The sequence below is a fragment of the Oncorhynchus mykiss genome, chromosome 27 (assembly GCF_013265735.2).
Source record: "Oncorhynchus mykiss isolate Arlee chromosome 27, USDA_OmykA_1.1, whole genome shotgun sequence".
Taxonomy (NCBI): Eukaryota; Metazoa; Chordata; class Actinopteri; order Salmoniformes; family Salmonidae; genus Oncorhynchus; species Oncorhynchus mykiss.
The window spans coordinates 22,683,131-22,705,141 of NC_048591.1; the positions used below are offsets into that span (position 1 = coordinate 22,683,131).

A 22,011-nucleotide genomic window follows, 5' to 3' on the forward strand; every position below is an offset into this window, starting at 1 on the left:
GATATGCTACCATTTGGGATGCACATACGTTCTCTGCTAGGCTCAATCCCTGTTATTTGTGCACTAATCATCCACCAAATGAAACCATATGACCAGCGGTATCACACTGAATCTCAGCATCTGAGTCATTTGGTGAACATTCCTAGTAGTGAAGTGATGAAAGACATGACTTTTTTTTATTGGATAAAATATGCATCAATCTTAGTCAAGCTTTCAGGTAACCTCAAATCACATGAAAATCATAACACCAAACCAGACACAATGGCTGTGTGACAGAGGCACGGGGAGCTCAGCGGGTTATATGTTTGACCTCCTGCTGTTTCCTCTTAGTCAGTCACAACTGCTTAATATCTGGTCATATGCACAGATGCTCTCTCCGCTGGTGAACACATGCAGAACGTAACGGACTCACTGAAGCAGCCTTATCTGATCCACCACTCACTCATTTAGATGTCCGTTGGCTGTTTCAGATGCATCGTTGACTGTTTGTTTATCGTGTGGTTGTTGTTGTCTTCGTCCTACTCCTCTGAGGTTTCTGGAACTCATTCATCCCATCAGACATCAACATGAACAGAGACCGTTCTCCAAACTCTTCTGAAGTCCCTGATCAAAGATATGGAAACATGTAGAAGTCTGTTCTGATAGATATCTCTGTGACCTCATTGTTCACCCGAACATGCAACCACAGTAATAGAACTCCACCACTCTGTGGGACAGATTTGAAATATTTACTATCAACGTTTCATCATACTACATGCGTGAATATTCATGTGAATTAATATGACTAATGTTTTTAGATCTAATGGATATCGTTTCAGTAGTATAAAAGAGTCAACTGGCTAATATAACCAGAACTTTGCACTACTATCAAGGAACTGTGGTGAAACATTGCCTTATTGCATTTGATGTATTAGATGAAAAAGACAACCAAAATCTATTTATGCATCAATTCACTTTCAGTTTCAGTGTATCCGTCAACAGAGGTTGCTTTCCCAACAAGATGTGTTATGTGTTCCTCAGTCAAATTAATGGCACCTGTGGTATGCCGGATAAGAATGTATTTCACTATCCTCACTCTCACTATTGAAAAGCAGCTATTGCTTCTAAAAAATGTTGAATGGCCTGTTCAGTGTATTGGTGCTATGATCAGTGAGAGGGCCAATATCTCATCCAGGCAGTATTGGTGTCCATCTGTGCAACGGAGTAAACAAGTCCATGGAAGGAGGAGCCCAGCCTACTGCTCTCATTTTATGAAGCACTTAGAAGGAGTGGGAGAGCACCATGAGACTGCAGGCAGATGAGCAACAGGTTGTGAGCCTCCTCTCCTTCCATTGTCTGCTCTAGCATATGGGAGACAGACAGAGTGTCCTCAAAGACGCCTGGCAGCACTCCTCCCAGCCTTCATCTGCCTTCATGCCTGGCCATGGAGCAGAGCTCGCACCACTTGAGATTACAGTCATGTCCAAGCTGTTACTGTAATTTGCATTGGCTCATGGGTAGGGGGGAGTAAGGAGGAGGAGTGGCACATGAAGCAGGCCTGATATAAGTGGCCCTGGCAGCACAATGAGCTCGCCTGGCTTTAGCTTTCTGGATGAGTTGCAGGAGCGGGGCTATATTAAAGTGTAATAATGGCATCGAGCCATTGCATAAAAACAGGGTGGGGGATTTGAAACCAAATAAATGAGAGTTTAATTCAGGGTTTATTAGACAGAGTCTGTAAATCTGTCCCATGCAAAATAATGAGTCTGAACGTTGTGAACATAAAACAGTGCTGCAGCAACATCTTTGGCCAGAACTCAAGTTAAAGGCTAACATTGGTATTGACTTGTTTTTCACTGATTAGAAACTTTAGGTGCATCAGAAGCAATATTTTCTGTTACTCTAAATCTAAATGTGGTTGTCTTACCAGTATTACCACAACAGAGCTTAAAGGGAATGGACTTGTTGCAGGCGTATTACCCAAGAAGCCATTTAAAATAGAAATATTAGACCTTAAGCATAACTATTTCTTTAATATGCCACAGCGTAGCTGTCTCAGACCATACATCATAACCAAAAGTCACTGTTCATGACGCTGAAATTACTGAAACTTAATAGTCACACTATTAAATCAGCACCAATATTAGCTTGTGGACATAATCCTTTAAATCTTGATTTCATGTCTCCAAATTATTAATTAGCCAGTAACAGAAAATGAGAAGCAATTTCAGATACCCCACACCCCCTCCAGAGATGTTGCGTAAAAGCTATTTGTAGCAGCAGAGCCAAAGGCCCATGTCGCTCCCTCAGGTATCTCTTTTACTCATCCCCCTCACATATGGGACATATACTGTATGTTTACTTAAGGTCATATGTTCCCTGCATCAAACTCATGTCCCTTACATTTACCCTCTACTCTACAATCCACCACCACCCCCCACCACCTTCACCCTCCACCACCACCACCACCCCCCACCACCACCCTCACTAGCTCACTGTCCTCTGGCGGTTTTATTTTGTCAGTCCAATTTGTGGATTTGTTACATTCGAATAATAGTGCTATTAGAAGTGGGCTAGAAAGGTCAGATGTCTGAGCAATTTAAGTTGTGTTTACCTCCCTAAGGCATTGCTTTAAGACTACAAGCAGCTCATTTCCACGGTAGCTAAAGAAAAATGGTGATGCACTCAGTGACCGACTGTTTCCTGGTGGTTCACAGCCGAAGGGACGATTAATTAATGCAACAACAACCAGTGGACACATGGAACATTGACTGAATACTACTCAGCACAGACTAGACAGCTCCCACTGGCCTCTGGGATTGATATCCACCTCCATATCCCAACCTCGACTATCTCCTTCTTTGTCTCCGGCTGGAGCAGACTACTACTTTTAATCATCATGAATCAATCAATCCTCTATTATCTTCAACAAACAGAGTAGGTTACTATCAGTATTCTTTTTTCTAGTCCCTTTTTTTTATCTGACTATTTACATTGATAGAATAAACCGTGCACAAGAGTGTTTTATTACATCAGGGATCTTCAGAATTCAAGTGGAGTAGAATTGGTTTATCTACTTGCAGTCTAAATATCCCCACTTGATCATTTGGATGTCAATGGTATTTCAGGTGAAAAATGCTTTCAGAATAAACAAAGGGGTAATAGCATTGAAATTGCATCGTTTTTAGCCCTTTATCATGTTTGCACTATTCCATCTCATTTTAATGTTTATTTTCCAAGTGCCTATACAAAAATAAGTATTTCACAATAGAAATGCATCCATTTCTGACCAATCTCATTGGGATAATTAAGCAGCATCAATCAAATGTGCTATGTTATGTCTATCATCGCCTGGTGACTTTGTGAACTTTAAAAATGGTCTAGACAATCAAATAATCATCCACACTCCTACTTCTGGGAAAGTTAAGGACAGTCGGGAAAAGGGTATTCTTTTTAGTGAATTTCTTCAACAATCATGACAACTCCTATACTTGATCTATTCAGCTTGGAAAATGTTAGCAATTTGAAATCATAGAATAAAGTTTCAGTTTGTATTCATACTGTTCCCTTGTCCCTGACATACCTGTGAACAATTTTATTAGCATATACCAGGCGGATAAAAGCGGTAGAGAACACAATAGTGTCCTTGAAAAAAGAAACCGGGAGTTTTTGTACAGCTGCCCACTGTCCTAAAGCTGTATGATAGGATAACGGATAACAGCAACTAGCCTAGAGGACACGTGTTGCAAGAATTTATCTGATATCAGGTTATACAATAACATACGGTAATTTACTTGCTTACTGGGTGGTTCCAGCCCTGAATGCTGATTGGCTGACAGCCGGGGTATGACAACACTGTAACGTTCTGACCTTAGTTCTTTTTTTATGTCTTTCTGTTAGGTTGGTCAGGGCGTGAGTTGGGGTGGGTAGCCTATGTTATTTTTTCTATGTTATATTTCTATGTGTTTGGCCTAGTATGGTTCTCAATCAGATGCAGGTGTCGTTCGTTGTCTCTGATTGAGAATCATACTTCGGTAGCCTGTTTTCCCCATTTTGGTTGTGGGTGTTTCATTTCTGTTTAGTGTCTGTTCACCTGGCAGAACTGTTTCGTTTTCTCTTCGTTGTTATTTTGTGTAGTGTTCAGTTTTTCAATTAAAATATGACAAATACTTACCATACTGCATTTTGGTCCTCCTCTCCTTCCACCAACGAGAATCGTTACAAAAACATATATTTTTACTGCTCTGATTCTGTTTGTAACCAGTTTGTAATAGCAATAAGGCACCTCAGGGGTTTGTGGTATATAGCCAATATACCACGGCTAAGGGCTGTATCCAGGCACTCTGCGTTGTGTCATGTCGTGTGTAAGAACAGCCCTTTACCACACCCCCAGTGCTTTATTGCTTAAATATACTGCCCTTATGGCTGACCCCTATGCATTAATTTAACACAAAACATTTTAAAAATTAAGTTTAGATTAATTGCTCTCCAAGTGTTCTCAGCTGAGCATTAACTGTGAAATGTTAAAATGCCTTTATTTCTTATTCTTAGCACAGAGCTATGCACAACTTCTCACAGTATACTTAAAATGGGCAAGTGGCCATCTCAAATAAGAGGATTGTCCTGATTATTATACTAATTAAGGGAACTGACGGGACGAGGCTTTTTGGCTCTGTGGTTACAATTTACGCTTAATTCAGTTTGGCTTGAAAAACACCACATCCAGTAATTCCATTATGCATAGTTTGTCGTTTCCGTTTTCCAAACCATCCTAATGAAGAATTTCATGGACCTAATCCGGGCTTTGTGGAAAAGGATGTATCAGGGTACAATTTGTTTGGTATTACTTCAGAGCAGGGATTCTGTACAGAGCACTTACTGTATTCAGTGATTGTTGGCACGTACTGTATTCAGTGATTGTTGGCAGCCAAGTGGCATTATTTGTTTGTTGAGCATGGGAACACTGTTGTGTTCCTTAAACAATAGAAAACAAATCATTCAATATAAATCAAGCACATCATTTGTCTCAAGGCTCAATCAAGGCTCACACACATTTACTCTTCAAATTCACAGCCTGTTCAAATTCACTGTGGAGCAAAACCATTATGATTTCATTGGATCTCAGGAAAAAGACTAGCAAAACGTCAATGTAGGTGTAGAATAAACCTGTGACAAATACTTGTTGTTCATTAACCATTTAATCCTTCCTACAATTTAGTAGGATGGCAAAGTCTTCCTTCTCAGGAATTTGCTATGATTAAAGGCTGTGAGTCTAGTTAGTACTTTTCAATTATTGTAGTTTCCCTGACAAGTTTTTGGGTGAGGTTCGTAATTGAAAAGACAAGGCACATCACTCTGCATCCTTTTCGCCATTTGCATGTGGCTATAATTATAAAATGCAAATGTTCTCTATTTACCAAGGTATTCACACTCTGAGACGATGTGACCAGAACTCCCTAGGGTTATGTAGCACCACACAGAGCTTGGCTTAGTGGCGGAGATGGAATTGACTCCAATGAACTCAGCCTGTCAATAATTATGGCAGTTTCCTGACGAGAGTCACGGTGGGGTGGCTAAAGGTTCACTGCCTACATTGTCTAATTGGAATTTACTCTCGTCTGACAGTCACATAGGAAAGAAAATAAGCATTGCTTGACCATGTTGTGGGTGTGTATACAATGAGGTGGCCTTTTCTGAACTATGGATAGGACATAGTTTTCCTCGTGGTCAGTTATAATTGACCATTTACAATGTTGCATTCAAATTACTTGATTTTAATTGATATAAATGTGTTGATAGCAGAGAATTTTTCATATCATTTACTGTCCTGACATGAAAAAAATGAAAAACTGAGGCGCTCTTTTAGCATTGCTGAAAATACACTATGTTGTCTGCTTGCATTGATAATTTTAATAAGAAGATCCCAAAGACAATGGGGAATTTACATTCTTGACATTCTGTGTGGATTGGTCAGATGTTTTGATAATACATTTCAAAGAACAACCTTGAGGAGTTCCCTCTTGGTAGGGGCTAATTTGTTAATTAGATATCAGACACTAGTTTTGGAGGTTATTTAACTAAAAAATGTTCTGAATAATTAATGAATGTCGTAATTAGACTTTTAATTGATAATGAATAGGCGTATATTGGAATAATTTAATAGATTAAAATGCAAAATCATGGTTTTAAACTCATTATGAAGATTTGACTACAAATTATGGCATAAGTGGACGACAAGCGGATAAGATTTCGATTAAGATATTAATGAGCAAGCGACAACGAACGTAGTCAATATAACTATTTTTTCAGCACTTTTGAAATGTACAGCGACATAATTCAGAACATGGGCCGTTCTTAGTGTTCTCCCTGTACCAGTCAGAACCGTAGGGTAAATAAAGGGGGCACATAAACAGACAATGAAAGCTCTTACAATATTTGACGATTACATTTCATTAAAACAGGTTATAGGCTATTTGTGCACCACCAAGTTAGAACAGTAAGCAAAATTAAGAGGTGAAAATATACCAAATTATTAAGGTGAGGCTAATTGAACGCCATTTGGGTCTTTGCGTGTCAAGACATATAACACTATTTGACACGTTAAATAAGCTTTTAATTTGACACGTCAAGTAACACAATTCTATTATAGAATGTTGAGTGTGCTGAATTTGCACGTGCAAGCCAGGCACCACAACTACTAAAGTTACGTGTTTACAATATCGCGTTGGTGAAAATAGACCATATTATTAGGGTGAGGCACATTGGCTACTAACAGCTTACTACACAACATACACATTGGGCCGGTTTCACAGACAGTGCTTAGATTAAGCCAAGAGTAGGCCTTAATGTGTACTTAAACTAAGACAATGTGTACTTAAACTAAGACATTTGAGTAGCTTTCATGAACGTGGCTTAAATTTGGCTTAGTTAGTCGGAGACTATGGAGTCCTGGAGTAAGGTAAGTAAGCCTAAATGAAAACACCTGGGTTAAGCCTGATTAGGTTAAGTATGAGCACATGCTGTTGGTCTAACGGTGCTCATAAAAACCCGGAATGAAATCGAAAAAAAAACATTACTGGTGTGAATCTTGAGACAAAACAAAAATAATTAGTTCAAAAAACTTTAGTGAGTATGAAAAAACGCTACTAAAACACATTGTGTCAAACCATCTAGTTACTGAAGGTAAAAACCATACTGCTGCTACTGGGCAAAATAAAGAATGGTTGGGCTGCAATTTGCAGTGAATTCAATGCAAATGAAAATGTAACCACAAGAAGAGTACAACAACTTCAGGTGATATATCTTCATTTATCAGTATTTCACATTTCTCATATTCATATCTTTGTGACATCACTTATATTGAATGATATCTGCCTTTATACTCTGTGGAAGAACCTTAAACTGCCTTTAAAAAAAGATAATGCAGAGATCAGAAGAGAGTGATTTACTACTGGTTGTGGGCCACCAGAAAAAGACAATACTGATCAATTGAGTGACTCTGGATGGTATACCAGACGATGACCATTTGGACAGTTCAGATGAAGAACTGAGCGCAAATGGTACATATACCAAAGACAGTAAAATGGTTGCTTCCTTTGGTAAATATATTCCACTGTCTGTGTCAATCTTTGTTATTCTTTCATTCTAAGGACCATATGAGTTTATTTGTGCTTCTAATGGTGTTCTTTTTCCAGAGGAAAGGAATCTGAACAGGTTGGAAGAGCCAGTGTACAGTGAGTGTGTACCATCCATCTGCTATAGCATCCCTGAGAGAAGATGCTGACACCACCTTTCAGCAAAGAACAAAAAAGATGACCATGCATGAAAAAACAGAGGATTTCATGAGCATAACATGAAATATCTGAGGGAAGAACATGAAATGAAAATGAGAATTCTACAGGTTGAATTGGGTATGAAGTTGGAAGAGAGAGGTATGATCCCAACAATTTACAGTAATGAGACAATTGTGATTTACCAGCCGTGGTGAACAATATCATATGTAAAAAATAAATGTTTTGTCATTTGGATATTCATGAGTGAGAGTATTTTATTAACCACAAACTACATTTTAAACCAGCCTTGGTTTGGTCACTTATTTTGCTGCACACTATTTGAATTGTGTACAGAACAAACATTATCAAAGCAAAAATAATCCATCTCATCTAGTTGAAGTGCTGCAATGTGAAAGCAACTCTGTGTGCAAGTTCTCGTTGGTCAATGGCTGCCTCAGCGATGGGCACATCTGCTTGATACTGATCTTCCATTGGAGGGTCAGGACAGCAATGCTGCTTCAGGAAGTTGTGCCGCACAGCTGTAGCAATGATCACCTTGCAGCATCTTCTTGGCTTGAAACTAAGTGTGTTGTGTGAAATTTATTTTTCCATACTCCAAACACGCCCGACCATCCCTCTCGTGCGGATATGAGCTCGGTTGGATCTTGCTGCTCAGCTGTTGTGGGATTTATGTATGGAGTGAATACATAGTTACTCTGACCATATCCACTGTCAACAAGTAGTAGTCCACTATGTTGTCCTCTCTGAAACTGAGCACACAATGAAGAGTTGAGAAAAATCCTTGAATTGTGAGTTGCACCTTTCCAACGGGCAACAATGTTTGACAACTCTAAATTAGGAGTGCATACATCTTGAACATTGATGGAAACCAGTTCTTACAGTTCCTGTACTCCTCAGCATCAGGAGTGGATGGACACTTGATGGGGACATGACATCCATCTATACAGCCAATCACTCCTGGGAAATGCCCATGTTCATACATTGCACTTTATAGTTGGCTTGGCCAGCAGCATCAGTAAACTTGATGTAATGACTCCTCAGTTCACAAATGGCCCTGCAGACTGAACTATTTTACACACCGTTGCTTCACAGGCACCACACAAATCACCAGTTTCCCGATGAAAGATTCCAGATGCCAAAATCTTCCAAGTGATCAGAACTTGGAGAGAATTGGATAAAGGCTTTCCTCTTTGAGACAGAGAGGAAAGTCTAGGCTCAATCAAATATATTATCTCCAATGCATTTTCTTTGTACATACAAAAGCGGCCTCGAAAAGCTATTTCATCAAAGTAATTTAATGGATTACTCCTTTCCACAAGTACTCATCTGGCTGGCCTCTGTAGTGCATGATGGTCTTCCTTTAGATATTCCAAATAGTCCATACTCCATCACAAACAGTACTAAGCAGAAGTTAAACCTGCCTCTTTGAAGGATTTTTTTTTTAAAGTGGGGATCAAATCAAATCAAATCAAATTTATTTTATATAGCCCTTCGTACATCAGCTGATATCTCAAAGTGCTGTACAGAAACCCAGCCTAAAACCCCAAACAGCAAGCAATGCAGGTGAAGAAGCACGGTGGCTAGGAAAAACTCCCTAGAAAGGCCAAAACCTAGGAAGAAACCTAGAGAGGAACCAGGCTATGTGGGGTGGCCAGTCCTCTTCTGGCTGTGCCGGGTGGAGATTATAACAAAACATGGTCAAGATGTTCAAATGTTCATAAATGACCAGCATGGTCGAATAATAATAAGGCAGAATAGTTGAAACTGGAGCAGCAGCACAGTCAGGTGGACTGGGGACAGCAAGGAGTCATCATGTCAGGTATTCCTGGGGCATGGTCCTAGGGCTCAGGTCCTCCGAGAGAGAGAAAGAAAGAGAGAATTAGAGAGAGCATATGTGGGATGGCCAGTCCTCTTCTGGCTGTGCCGGGTGGAGATTATAACAGAACATGGCCAAGATGTTCAAATGTTCATAAATGATCAGCATGGTCGAATAATAATAAGGCAGAACAGTTGAAACTGGAGCAGCAGCACAGCCAGGTGGACTGGGGACAGCAAGGAGTCATCATGTCAGGTAGTCCTGGGGCATGGTCCTAGGGCTCAGGTCCTCCGAGAGAGAGAAAGAGAGAAGGAGAGAATTAGAGAACGCACACTTAGATTCACACAGGACACCGAATAGCTTTAATATTGCGGAAAGATTGTTGCTTCCATCAATGTAATTGTCTGCATCATTTCCAATCCCCCATATATTTTAGGGGTAAATAAATAAATATATCTAAAAATATACACACATACCCATATTTGTATGCATAAACATTCATACATATACATTTTTTGAATATACCTTTATTATTCCCTGCAAACCCTACCACCCCTCCCCCAATTGGAGTAAACGAATAAACAATAGCACTTAGGATTCTACCTTCAGTTTATACATATTATACATATTTTACAGAAACAATCAATTTTACAATAGTTATATTTTGTTTGTTTTTAGTCCTTCCTCTATTTCTGATGTCCATCCTGTTTGATTTCTATTTGTAACTGTGCTATTTCACAACATTTCTGAACCTATATACATTTTACAGACCCCGTATGTTTTACATTGGTTATCTTGTTGTTATTTGTCCCACCCTTCAGCTCCATTCAACCCCTCCCATGTATCTCTTAACACCATCCATTTTGGATTTCTATTTGCCATATATTTTTAAACTGTGCTGTGATTCTTCACAAAAGTACTGAACCTTTCTATTCTCATAGCTTGTACAGATTGTAAATTAAATAATTTTTTTTGCTAAAATAATTATTATATTATTGATTGATTGACTATGAATTTTCAAATCACCCAGTATGGCTATCTACAGCGTTAGCTGTAGGTAAATGTTGCAATTCTTCAGCCATTCCTGGACCTGTGACCAAAAACGAGCTGCATATGGACAGTACCAAAATAAATGATCAAATGACTCTGCCTCCTCACAGCAAAATCTGTAGAGCTGGGAAGATTGTATCCCCCATATATATACCATTCTATTGGTTGCAAGAATTTTGTCTAATAATTTAAATTTAAAAATGTGAAGTTTTGATTCTGCCATTGTTTTGCGTATCAATTCATAAACCATGTGCCATGGAATAGGTACATAGAAATTCTCTTTCCAAATATTTTGAAATTTAAATGGCACAGCTGTCAATTTTTTGGTCCTTAAATGAAATTGGTATATGTTTTTTTTATCACAGTTTTCTTTAACCATTTATGGTCTTTAATTCAGGGCTGACAGACAAGTTCCTTGCTTTTTCCCCCTTCTACTTGCCTCTTCCATTTTTATGTTGATGCTGCAATTAGTTGGTTGTAATTTTGGGTAGAGCAGACATTTCCATATGTCTGTGCTAGCTGCATTTGTTGGTTGATTTCTTTTGATTTTCTCATGATGTCAAGCAAAGAGGCACTGAGTTGGAAGGTAGGCCTTGAAATACATCCACGGGTACACCTCCAATTGACTCAAATTATGTCAATTAGTCTATCAGAAGCTTCTAAAGCCATGACATAATTTTCTCGAATTTTCCAAGCTGTTTAAAGACACAGTCAACTTAGTGTATGTAAACTTCTGACCCACTGGAATTGTGATACAGAGAACTATAAGGGAAATAATCTGTCTGTGAACTATTGTTGGAAAAATTACTTGTGTCATGCACAAAGTAGATGTCCCAACCGACTTGCCAAAACTATAGTTTGTTAACAAGAAATTTGTGGAGTGGTTGAAAAACGAATTTTAATGACTTCAACCTAAGTGTATGTAAACTTCTGACTTCAACTGTAACTCCACCAGTCCTATTTATATAATTTACAAACATTATACCTTTTTTTAGATTTATCAAAAAAGCTGTCATATGACTAAAGAGTTAATCGGGGTGATTTTTCCACAAAGACAGGTATTTTCCTTTCCATGGTAGCAAGATCTTATCTATTTTTGCTAGCAAAAGTATCTAGATCCTCTATGAGGCTGTGGAGGGATTCTAATTGTGGTTTTAAAAGAAAACATGAATCATCAGTGTACAATGAGACCTTTGTTTTTAAGCCACGGATTTCTAATCCCTTAATATTATTGTTGGATCCAATTTTAATAGATAACATTTCATTGGCAATAATAAATAGATATGCCGATAGTGGACAACCTTGTTTTACTCCTCTTGACAGTTTAAAACTTTCTGAGATGTAGCCATTATTTACTATTTTACACCTAGGGTTACTACACATAACTTTAACCCATTTTATAAGAGATTCTCCGAAATTGAAATATTCTAGGGATTTATATATAAACTGCTGCCGTACTATATCAAAAGCCTTTTCAAAATCAGCTATGAAAACCAGGCCTGGTGTCCCCGATATTTCATAGTGTTCTATTGTTTCCAGTACTTGTCATGTATTATCAGCAATGTATCGTCCATCTAGAAAACCTGTCTGATTAGGATGAATAATATCTGACAATACCTTGTTAATTCTATTCTTGTTAATTTTAGTTAGAATTTTTGCATCACAACACTGAAGTGTAAGAGGCCTCCAATTTTTTTAAATGGACTGGATCTTTACATATACCACTTGGATCCTGTCACACCCTGACCATAGTTTGCTTTGTATGTTTCTATGTTTTGTTTGGTCAGGGTGTGATCTGAGTGGGCATTCTATGTTGGATGTCTAGTTTGTCTGTTTCTGTGTTTAGGCCTGATATGGTTCTCAATCAGAGGCAGGTGTTAGTCATTGTCTCTGATTGGGAACCATATTTAGGTAGCCTGTTTTGTGTTGGGTTTTGTGGGTGATTGTCTATGTTGATTGCTTGTGTCAGCACAGTTCTCATTAGCTTCACGGTCGTTATTTCGTTTATTGTTTTTGTATAGTGTGTTTCAGTGTTCAGTGTTGTCTTTATTAAATATCAAGATGAACCCAAACCACGCCGCATTTTGGTCCTCCGATCCTTCTTGCCTCTCCTCTTCAGATGAAGAGGAGGACGCCTGTGACAGATCCTGTTTCAAGAATAATGGAATCAGACCTTGTTGAATGTCCGATAATCGACCATTTATATAGGAATGGTTAAAATATGCTAATAATGGTCCTCTGAGTATATCAAAAAAGTTTTGTACACTTCCACTGGTATGCCATCCAGCCCTGGAGTTTTCCCATCCTTAAAGGCTTTAATTGCATCAAGAAGTTCCTCCTCTGTAATTTGGCCTTCACATGAGTCTTTCTGTACAGATGTTAATTTTACATTATTAATAAGAAAAAAATCCATACAATTAGCTTCGGTTAGTGGAGACGGAGGAGACTGAAACGAAAACATATTCTTAAAGTACTTTACTTCCTCTTTCAAAATATATTTCGGTGAATCATGCGTGACTTCATCATTTGTAACAAGTTTCAATAAAAACATTTTGGTAGCATTTCTATGTTGAAGATTGAATTATAATTTGGTGCATTTTCCCCCGATATTCCATCCAGTTCGCTTTATTATTATAATATATTACACTGGATCTTTCTTTTATAAGGTCCTGCATTTATTTTTGTTTTTCCTCTAACTTATTCTGTGCCACTATGGTACAGTTTTTATTGCTATCTAACTGTACTGTTAGTTTTTCAATTTCCATTGTTAACATGGACTCCTTTGATCTAAATTGCTTTTGTTTTATAGAGGAGTACTGAATTGCATGGCCTCTAAAAGCACATTTAAAAGTGTCCCATACATTAAGGGGATCTGCTGTACTTATGTTACGTCAGAAAAAGTCAGTTATAAATTATTCTGTCCTAGTTATAAACAAGTTATCATCCAGTAGGCTTTGATTAAATTTCCAATATCCTCGCCCATGTGGAAATTCTGTAAGAGTAATATATACGCCAATTATGTGATGATCCGACCGCATTCTGTCCCCTATCAACACTTTTTAAACTTTTAGTGCCAGAGAGAATGATATAAGAAAGTAATCAAGACGACTAGCTTGATTAAGCCTCTGCCATGTATATCTCACTAGGTCAGGGTATTTAATCCTCCATATATCCACTAATTCCAATATATCCATGACATTCATGATCTCCTTAAGTGCCTGAGGGTGATAGTTTGTAGTGTGATTTCCTTTACGGTATATAGAGGTGTTTAAAACCGTATTAAAATCCCCCACAATAATAATAGAGTCTAGTTTTGCTTGTAGATTTGATAAATTCTTATATATATTTTCAAAGAAGCTTGGATCATCATTATTTGGACCGTATAGGTTAATAAGCCATATCTGTTTATTGTTCGATAACATATTTAAAATAATCCATCTACCTTGATGATGTTTGGACAATTTGCACATTTGGATCAACATTTCTGTTAATTAATACCATCACTCCTTTTGAATTTCTTTGCCCATAGGAGAAATATATTTAGCCCACCAGTCCTTTTTCCACAAAACTTCCTCTAAAATTGATGAATAAGTTTCCTGTAAACAATAGATATTATATTTCTTCTCTTTTAGCCAAATAAATACTGATCGTCTTTTCTTATTATCTGCTAAGCCATTACAACTATAACTGGCTATACTTATTTCACCACTTACCATAATGAGAAACACGTTTAAATTCTATTTATCAAAATATATGTTTGTAAATGTACCATTAAAAAGTAACATGATGATTGAGTGTCTATATAGCTGTACCATGATATTTGCATTGCTACCAAGTAAACCTCCAATTGGTCCCCACTATTCCACCTGCTAATAGCCCTCCTCATCCCGAGTTGGGTTGTCATCCCAATGCCCAGCAGACCACCCCTGACCCCCCGGATCCCATAGCCCCGGAGGGACCGGGACCCATTCTTCGAAAATAGCACACAGTGCCACCAACGGAACAGAAGCAGATCAACCGCCAAATACATTTCCATCACCCTCACCCCAATTCGTATTATATATAGCTATTAACAACAACAATAAGTTTACATACACTTAGGTTGGAGTAATTAAAACCAATTTTTAACCACTCCACAAATTTCTTGTTAACAAACTATAGTTTTGACAAGTCAGTTAGGACATCTACTTTGTGCATGACACAAGTCATTTTTGCAACTATTGTTCACAGACAAAATATTTCATTATAATTCACTGTATCACAATTCCAGTGGGTCAGAAGTTTACATGTTGAAAAGTCCCAAAAATTGATGTCATGGCTTTAGAAACTTCTGATAGACTAATTGACGTAATTTGAGTCAATTGGAGGTGTACCTGTGGATGTATTTCAAGGCCTACCTTCAAACTCAGTGCCTCTGCTTGACATCATGGGGAAATCAAAAGAAATCAACCAAGACCTCAGAAAAAATATAGACCTCCACAAGTCTGGTTCATCCTTGGGAGCAATTTCCAAACGCCATGAAGGTACCACGTTCATCTGTACAAACAATAGTACGCAAGTATAAACACCATGGGACCACGCAGCCATCATACAAGTCCCATATCTGACAGAACCTGAAAGGCCGCTCAGCAAGGAAGAAGCCACTGCTCCAAAACCGCCATAAAACAAAGCCAGACTACGGTTTGCAACTGCACATGGGGACAAAGATGAAACAAAAATAGAACTGTTTGGCCATAATGACCATCGTTATGTTTGAAGCAAGAAGGGGGACGCTTGCAAGCTGAAGAACAGCATCCCAACCGTGAAGCACGGGGTGGCAGCATCATGTTGTGGGGGTGCTTTGCTGCAGGAGGGACTGGTGCACTTCACAAAATAGATGGCATTATGAGGAAAGAAAAGTATGTGGATATATTGAAGCAACATCACAGACATCAGTCAGGATGTTAAAGCTTGGTTGCAAATGGGATTTCCAAATGGACAATGACCCCAAGCATACTTCCAAAGTTGTGGCAAAATGGCTTAAGGACAACAAAGTCAAGGTATTGGAGTGGCCATCACAACGCCCTGATCTCAATCCTATAGAAAATGTGTGGGCAGAACTGAAAAAGTGTGTGCGAGCAAGGAGGCCTACAAATCTGACTCAGTCACACCAGCTCTGTCAGGAGGAATGGGCCAAAATTCATCAAACTTATTGTGGGAAGCTTGTGGAAGGCTACCTGAAAAGTTTGACCCAAGTTAATTAAACAATGTAAAGGCAATGCTACCAAATAATAATTGAGTGCATGTGAACTTCTGACCCACTGGGAATGTGATGAAAGAAATAAAAGCTGAAATAAATATTTCTCTCAACTATTATTCTGACATTTCACATTCTTAAAATAAAGTGGTGATCCTAACTGACCTAAAACAGGGATTTTTTTACTAGGATTAGATGTCAGGAATTGTGAAAAACTGAGTTTAAATGTATTTGGCTAAGGTGTATTTAAACTTCCGACTTCAACTAACTAACTAACTAACTAACTAACTAACTAACTAACTAACTAACTAACTAACTAACTAACTAACTAACTAACTAACTAACTAACTAACTAACTAACTAACTAACTAACTAACTAACTAACTAACTAACTAACTAACTAACTAACTAACTAACTAACTAACTAACTAACTAACTAACTAACTAACTAACTAACTAACTAACTAACTAACTAACTAACTAACTAACTAACTAACTAACTAACTAACTAACTAACTAACTAACTAACTAACTAACTAACTAACTAACTAACTAACCAACCAACCAACCAGCCAGCCAGCTAGCTAGCTAGCTAGCTAGCTAACTAACTAACTAACTAACTAACTAACTAACTAACTAACTAACTAACTAACTAACTAACTAACTAACTAACTAACTAACTAACTAACTAACTAACTAACTAACTAACTAACTGTCTGTCTGCCTGCCTGCCTGCCTGCCTGCCTGCCTGCCTGCCTGCCTGCCTGCCTGCCTGCCTGCCTGCCTGCCTGCCTGCCTGTCTGTCTGTCTGTCTGTCTGTCTGTCTGTACAGTATCATACTGCCTGTCTGTCTGTCTGTCTGTCTGTATGTCTGTCTGTCTGCCTGCCTGCCTGCCTGCCTGCCTGCCTGCCTGCCTGCCTGCCTGCCTGCCTGTCTGTCTGTCTGTCTGTCTGTCTGTCTGTCTGTCTGTCTGTACAGTATCATACTGCCTGTCTGTCTGTCTGTCTGTCTGTCTGTCTGTCTGTCTGTCTGTCTGTCTGTCTGTCTGTCTGTCTGTCTGTCTGTCTGCCTGCCTGCCTGCCTGCCTGCCTGCCTGCCTGCCTGCCTGTCTGTCTGTCTGTCTGTCTGTCTGTCTGTCTGTCTGTCTGTCTGTCTGTCTGTCTGTCTGTCTGTCTGTCTGTCTGTCTGTCTGTCTGTACAGTATCATACTGCCTGTCTGTCTGTCTGTCTGTCTGTCTGTCTGTCTGTCTGTCTGTCTGTCTGTCTGTCTGTCTGTCTGTCTGTACAGTATCATACTTTATGTATGTATTAAAAATCCTGTTTATATTTTTACCTCTCACCAGTCTCACCATTACCAAAATTACATTATGGCAAGCAATTATTATATTAGCAAACAATTATTGTGAATCATCCTATGTTGTCCCTAAAATCTTTTACTCCCTCGCAAAAGTTGTGGGATGCACACACACCCACACACTCATACACACTCAACCCCTTTCCCCACAACAACCATAGATTCAGCTCCTCAACAGTTGCACCATCCCAGATGCAGCTGTATGAGAAGGCCTGCAAAACGATGCAAAAAAAATGGGCAGAAATAGGGAGATCTGATTAACCAATGTCACGTCCTAGATGATGGAGGTCAGATATACCCCCTTCTCCTGACACACCCACAACATGGTCCCCCGTAGTGACCATATTCCCAAGCATCTCCATGCAGTCAGACCTGTGATTTTGTGCCACCAGTGCCACAATAATATGCCCCCACTTTGAATGTCCGAGTGTGACCCTCTTCCCATGGGTTACTGCAGCTAGTGTTGCCAGCACTGCCGCTGCCTGGGTGGGGGCACCCCACCGGAATCCCCACCGGCTAGGTACAAGGTCGTCAAGGTTATCATTAGCAGCTTTGAGAAATTCCTTGTATATTATGCTCTCCCTTCAGGGGGCTTTGCAGGACCAACCCTGCCAAACAGGCGTAGAATCTTGAGGGGGCAGTGCTGCTCTAGGTCTCTGACTGCATTTTGGCTGCATACAGGCCGCTTACAGCAGGCCCATAAAACAGATAGGGTCTTCTCCTTAGTATCTGGGTCATACAGGTGGGTGTCTAGGGTATAGGGTTGTGGACCGTTCCATCAATATAGGACCATAAATAAATAAATTATATGTATCATTTATTTGACCAATTTAGATCCCATGATAGGACAATAAATAAATGATATGTATAACTTGTTTTAAAACACTGTTCCACCATGATAAATAAGACGTATAATTCATTATAAAATGTATATCCCTCATCTGAACGACAATGAAAGCTCTCTCACAACCCCTGCTCACAGCAATACATTGGTTCTGGGATATGCAACCATTTCCTTTCTCACTCAACACCACACTTTCCCAAACATCAAAAAACACACACCATCCATCCACACATACTGTGCCTTCTGTTTACTGAGTTTTTATCTCCACCATGTTGAATTAGTGTTTTTGTGTTCCAATTAGTTATATTTGATGATAGATAGAAAAGCCATATTTTTTGTTGTGTTATTATAATCCATAACCAGGCTAGAATTGTGTGTTTCCTTATTTGCCAACTCTATGAGAATTTTGTCATGTTTATCGACGACGAGAACTACGCGTATCCCTGTCAATCTATTTTCCTTGAAAATTGGATACAGAACTTTACGCCGTTCTGCAATTTCCTTCGGGAACTGATCATTCATGCCAGCAAGTCTTTTCGCCAGGCTTTTAACCATTGTTTTATATTTAAAGAAAGAACATTTGGCAACAATTGGGCGTTCATACCCCTGCCTGAAGCGGTGTACTCATTCAAGTTGGATTTTGTTGATAGCTTCGTGTGGAATCGGAAGCGCTGTAAGGAGGAACTCTCTAACTACATATTCGGGAACTTCTCCTTCTTTCTCTTGGAATCTGTAAGTACCAGATTCTCTCTCATGGATCTAGTAAGGCTTCTCTCAGAACGATGTTCTCCTTTTTAAGTTCATTAACTTCTGTTTCAATCTTAAAGACTGTCCCTTTTAGCTTGTTTGTGTCTTTCTCCAATGTCACAGCTGTTTCGTCACTCATCTCGAGGCCTTCAAGTCTTTTATATCCTTACTGACTAGTTCAAGTATACCCTGTTTGTCATTTATTGGTTTTAACAGATCGGTTTCGACCTTTACCATTCCCGGTGATGAAAATATTCAATTGTCCGTGTCTGTAGAATAGTTGCGTTTTCGTTTTGAAATAGGTTCCCCTGTCTTACTCTCCATCATGTTAGGTGTTGCTTGTTTTCGTAATATTTGTTTTCATAATATTTGTCAATAAATGTATCTTGTCTCATTATTTGTTTTGTGTTGTTATCCAGATTGAAGGTTATTACCCACCAGATTGTGTAGTGCTAATATTTAGTCTAATTTACCGATATTGAATATTATGTTTTTATCTTGAGGTGGCCTACATAGCTGTTTTCAGTCCGCCATCTTGCCACTTCCGCCTCTCTGAAGGATTCATTTGAACTTCAATTTAGTCCTAGAGTAGCTCTAATCCTCCGTCTTTCAATCGGCTTTGTTTAATCCAGAACAGGCTAAATCTATGACTATTTTAAGATAAATATGTGCAAGTCGCTTTGAGTTAACTCAAACAGGCATTTTAGTCCGAGACTCACCTTGTGAAGGTGGCGCAGCGGTCCTTTGTGGGAAATTCTGTCATCAGAGTCTTGCATTCTCTGGATTTATGGCGGGAACTCTGGGGGAAAAAACAGCCACTCCATTGAATAGCAGGCTAACGTTAGTGGTTTCTTTGCAACGCCTGCAGTTTGCCACTGATTCCTTCCAAATGACTCATTGTTGAATTTGGATTTCCAACTTGTTGTGTAATCTTTGTGTCCATGGTCAATGAGCACGTTTTATCTATAATTTCTCCTCATTATTTCTCTTCAGATGACAAGGATTAAAAAGGATTGTCGACTTGATGATGACTGCTAGCTAAGACTTTGAAAGTAAGATGTTGAGTTCAATCAAAGCTACTGTAGATATGACGTGATTTGATGTCATTCTGTGGCCAATGACCTTGAGCCTTCTTGGATGGGCACTTCTAATATAACTCTATGGCAGAACCCAAGGGGCAAATATTTTCGAGCTCTAACCTTAGAATTAGGGATGACTACTGTCCCATGAGTGACAGAAAACTGAACCAATCATGACAGAAAACTGAGCAAATCAGGCGCAACGCTCTGCATTTTCTGCTGGCTGCCCCACCACCACAGAAAGCACTGAGCTAGGCTGAAACACGTGCATTTTGGAGCTGCCTTACTCAAGAAATGTCTCTATGAAATGTAAACAAATAAATAATGTTTTTACATTGTTTGCAAACTGTTATGTGACACGTATTAATGCCAAAATAACAAGCAAAACAGGCAAGCCCCCCCCCCCCCCCCCCAGGTGCCCTGAATGACGGGTCGCCACTGATCAAATACAAAGACAGCATTGCCACCAGTGTATTACTATTTCATTCATTTCAGTTTGCACTTGAATTCCAATGCATAGTTTTATATGCTCCTCACGTACTCCTCACCTATAGACACACTTAGTGTGGTTTTGAAGGGGTTGGCTGATACAAGGTCTTGTAAATGTCCTTATCTTCCCTATCTCCATTAGGATTGAAGCCTCGTTTTTCTGGCAGCTTAACATCTTAATGTGATTCAAAGACCTACATTCTACACCGGAGTTGCCATGGCAACAAAGTTTTTTTTCTTCTTCACCGGAGATGCTGAGAGATCAATAGAGTATCCGCGACGGTGATGGCAGGAAACGCTAGAGCACAGATGGTCCTCAGAGAAACCATGAGCTCTGTGGCCTAGTTACCATTTGAATGCTTACACAATTATTGGAGAACAATATTCTACCTAAAAGTATATGAGACAAAGTTATTTTTGCAGTGATGAAACATATTTTCAGCCCAACCAAGAACACATTGTGTAAGACTTTTGTTGTATGAAATAAGATTAGTTTAGCTATAACCTACTTCATTAATGTAACCTCCCCAGCTACTAAAAAAAGGTCACATTGGGAGAATTAATTTACACAAGCCAGGCATAGTGTGCTGCCAGCAATAAAGGGTATTTTCTATATAAATGGATTCTATCGGGAGTTTAGAAAGATATTATCTCATAGAAGAACCCCCCCCCCCCCCACCACCTGTGACATTCCCTGATTGTGAAGAACAGATTTGACCTCAATGTAAATTTACAAATAGGATATATACACATAGGAATAAAATAGACTGTTGTAGTCAAACTTAGTAGATATTGTTAACGTTTTGCTGTCTATATCTTGAGTTTCATTGAACAAAAAGTTTAATATCTGTTTTCTCAATACAGTACAACAATCAAAAGATTCATGTCATATGGTATGAATCACTTGATGTGTGATATACGATAAAGAAATGGAAAGAACATCTGATCCACAGGAAAAAGACAAGCTAAAGACAAATCAAAAGCCTGGCAGTCGAGACAGTTATTTTCAAAACACATAGCCAGGAATGATTGGTTACCTGTGGATAACAGTCAGTTATCATCATATCCCTGAATGGGCTCCATCTGTGATAAACATCCAGGGTTAAATGCATGAGCAACAAAGATTGATGCCGAAAATAGGAAAAACTACTGCATGGCAATATGGCAGCCATCATGAAAGAATGGGGTTCCATTGGGATTTGGTGGTTATTACACCCAAGGTTCTCTTTTTACACCTGTCACTTATGCTCTCACAGAGCTGGAATCAATAGCACTAAATGGGGATCAGAGACTCTGAAGATCAGCCTCAACACCTCAGAACCATCTAATAATACCTCCATCTGATGGATTTAGAACCAAGGTCTCTCATCTCACTTTTCACCTTCATGTTTTGTTGCTATGATTTACTTGACAAACTCATGTCTAATTCTGCAGCACATTTCTGAAGCATGAAGAGTGAAGGGAGCATGAAAAGGTCATATAAATCCTTAAGCAGTGCTGACAAGCACCCTTTCTCCCCTTAATAATTCCCTACACTGTTGTGAAGTTCAGAGCTAGAAAAACACACAAACCATACGGTATGACAGGGAAGTTTATGACATATTAGCTCCGTGTAAAAACGAC

General features: G+C 39.0%; 1 protein-coding gene across 3 annotated transcripts in view; it reads left to right on the top strand.

Annotated features, from left to right (window-relative positions):
- The window catches only part of LOC110507787 (leucine-rich repeat and fibronectin type III domain-containing protein 1-like), a 125,575-nt gene that overhangs the window by 96,271 nt on the left and 7,293 nt on the right, over positions 1 to 22,011 (top strand). The window lies entirely within an intron of this gene.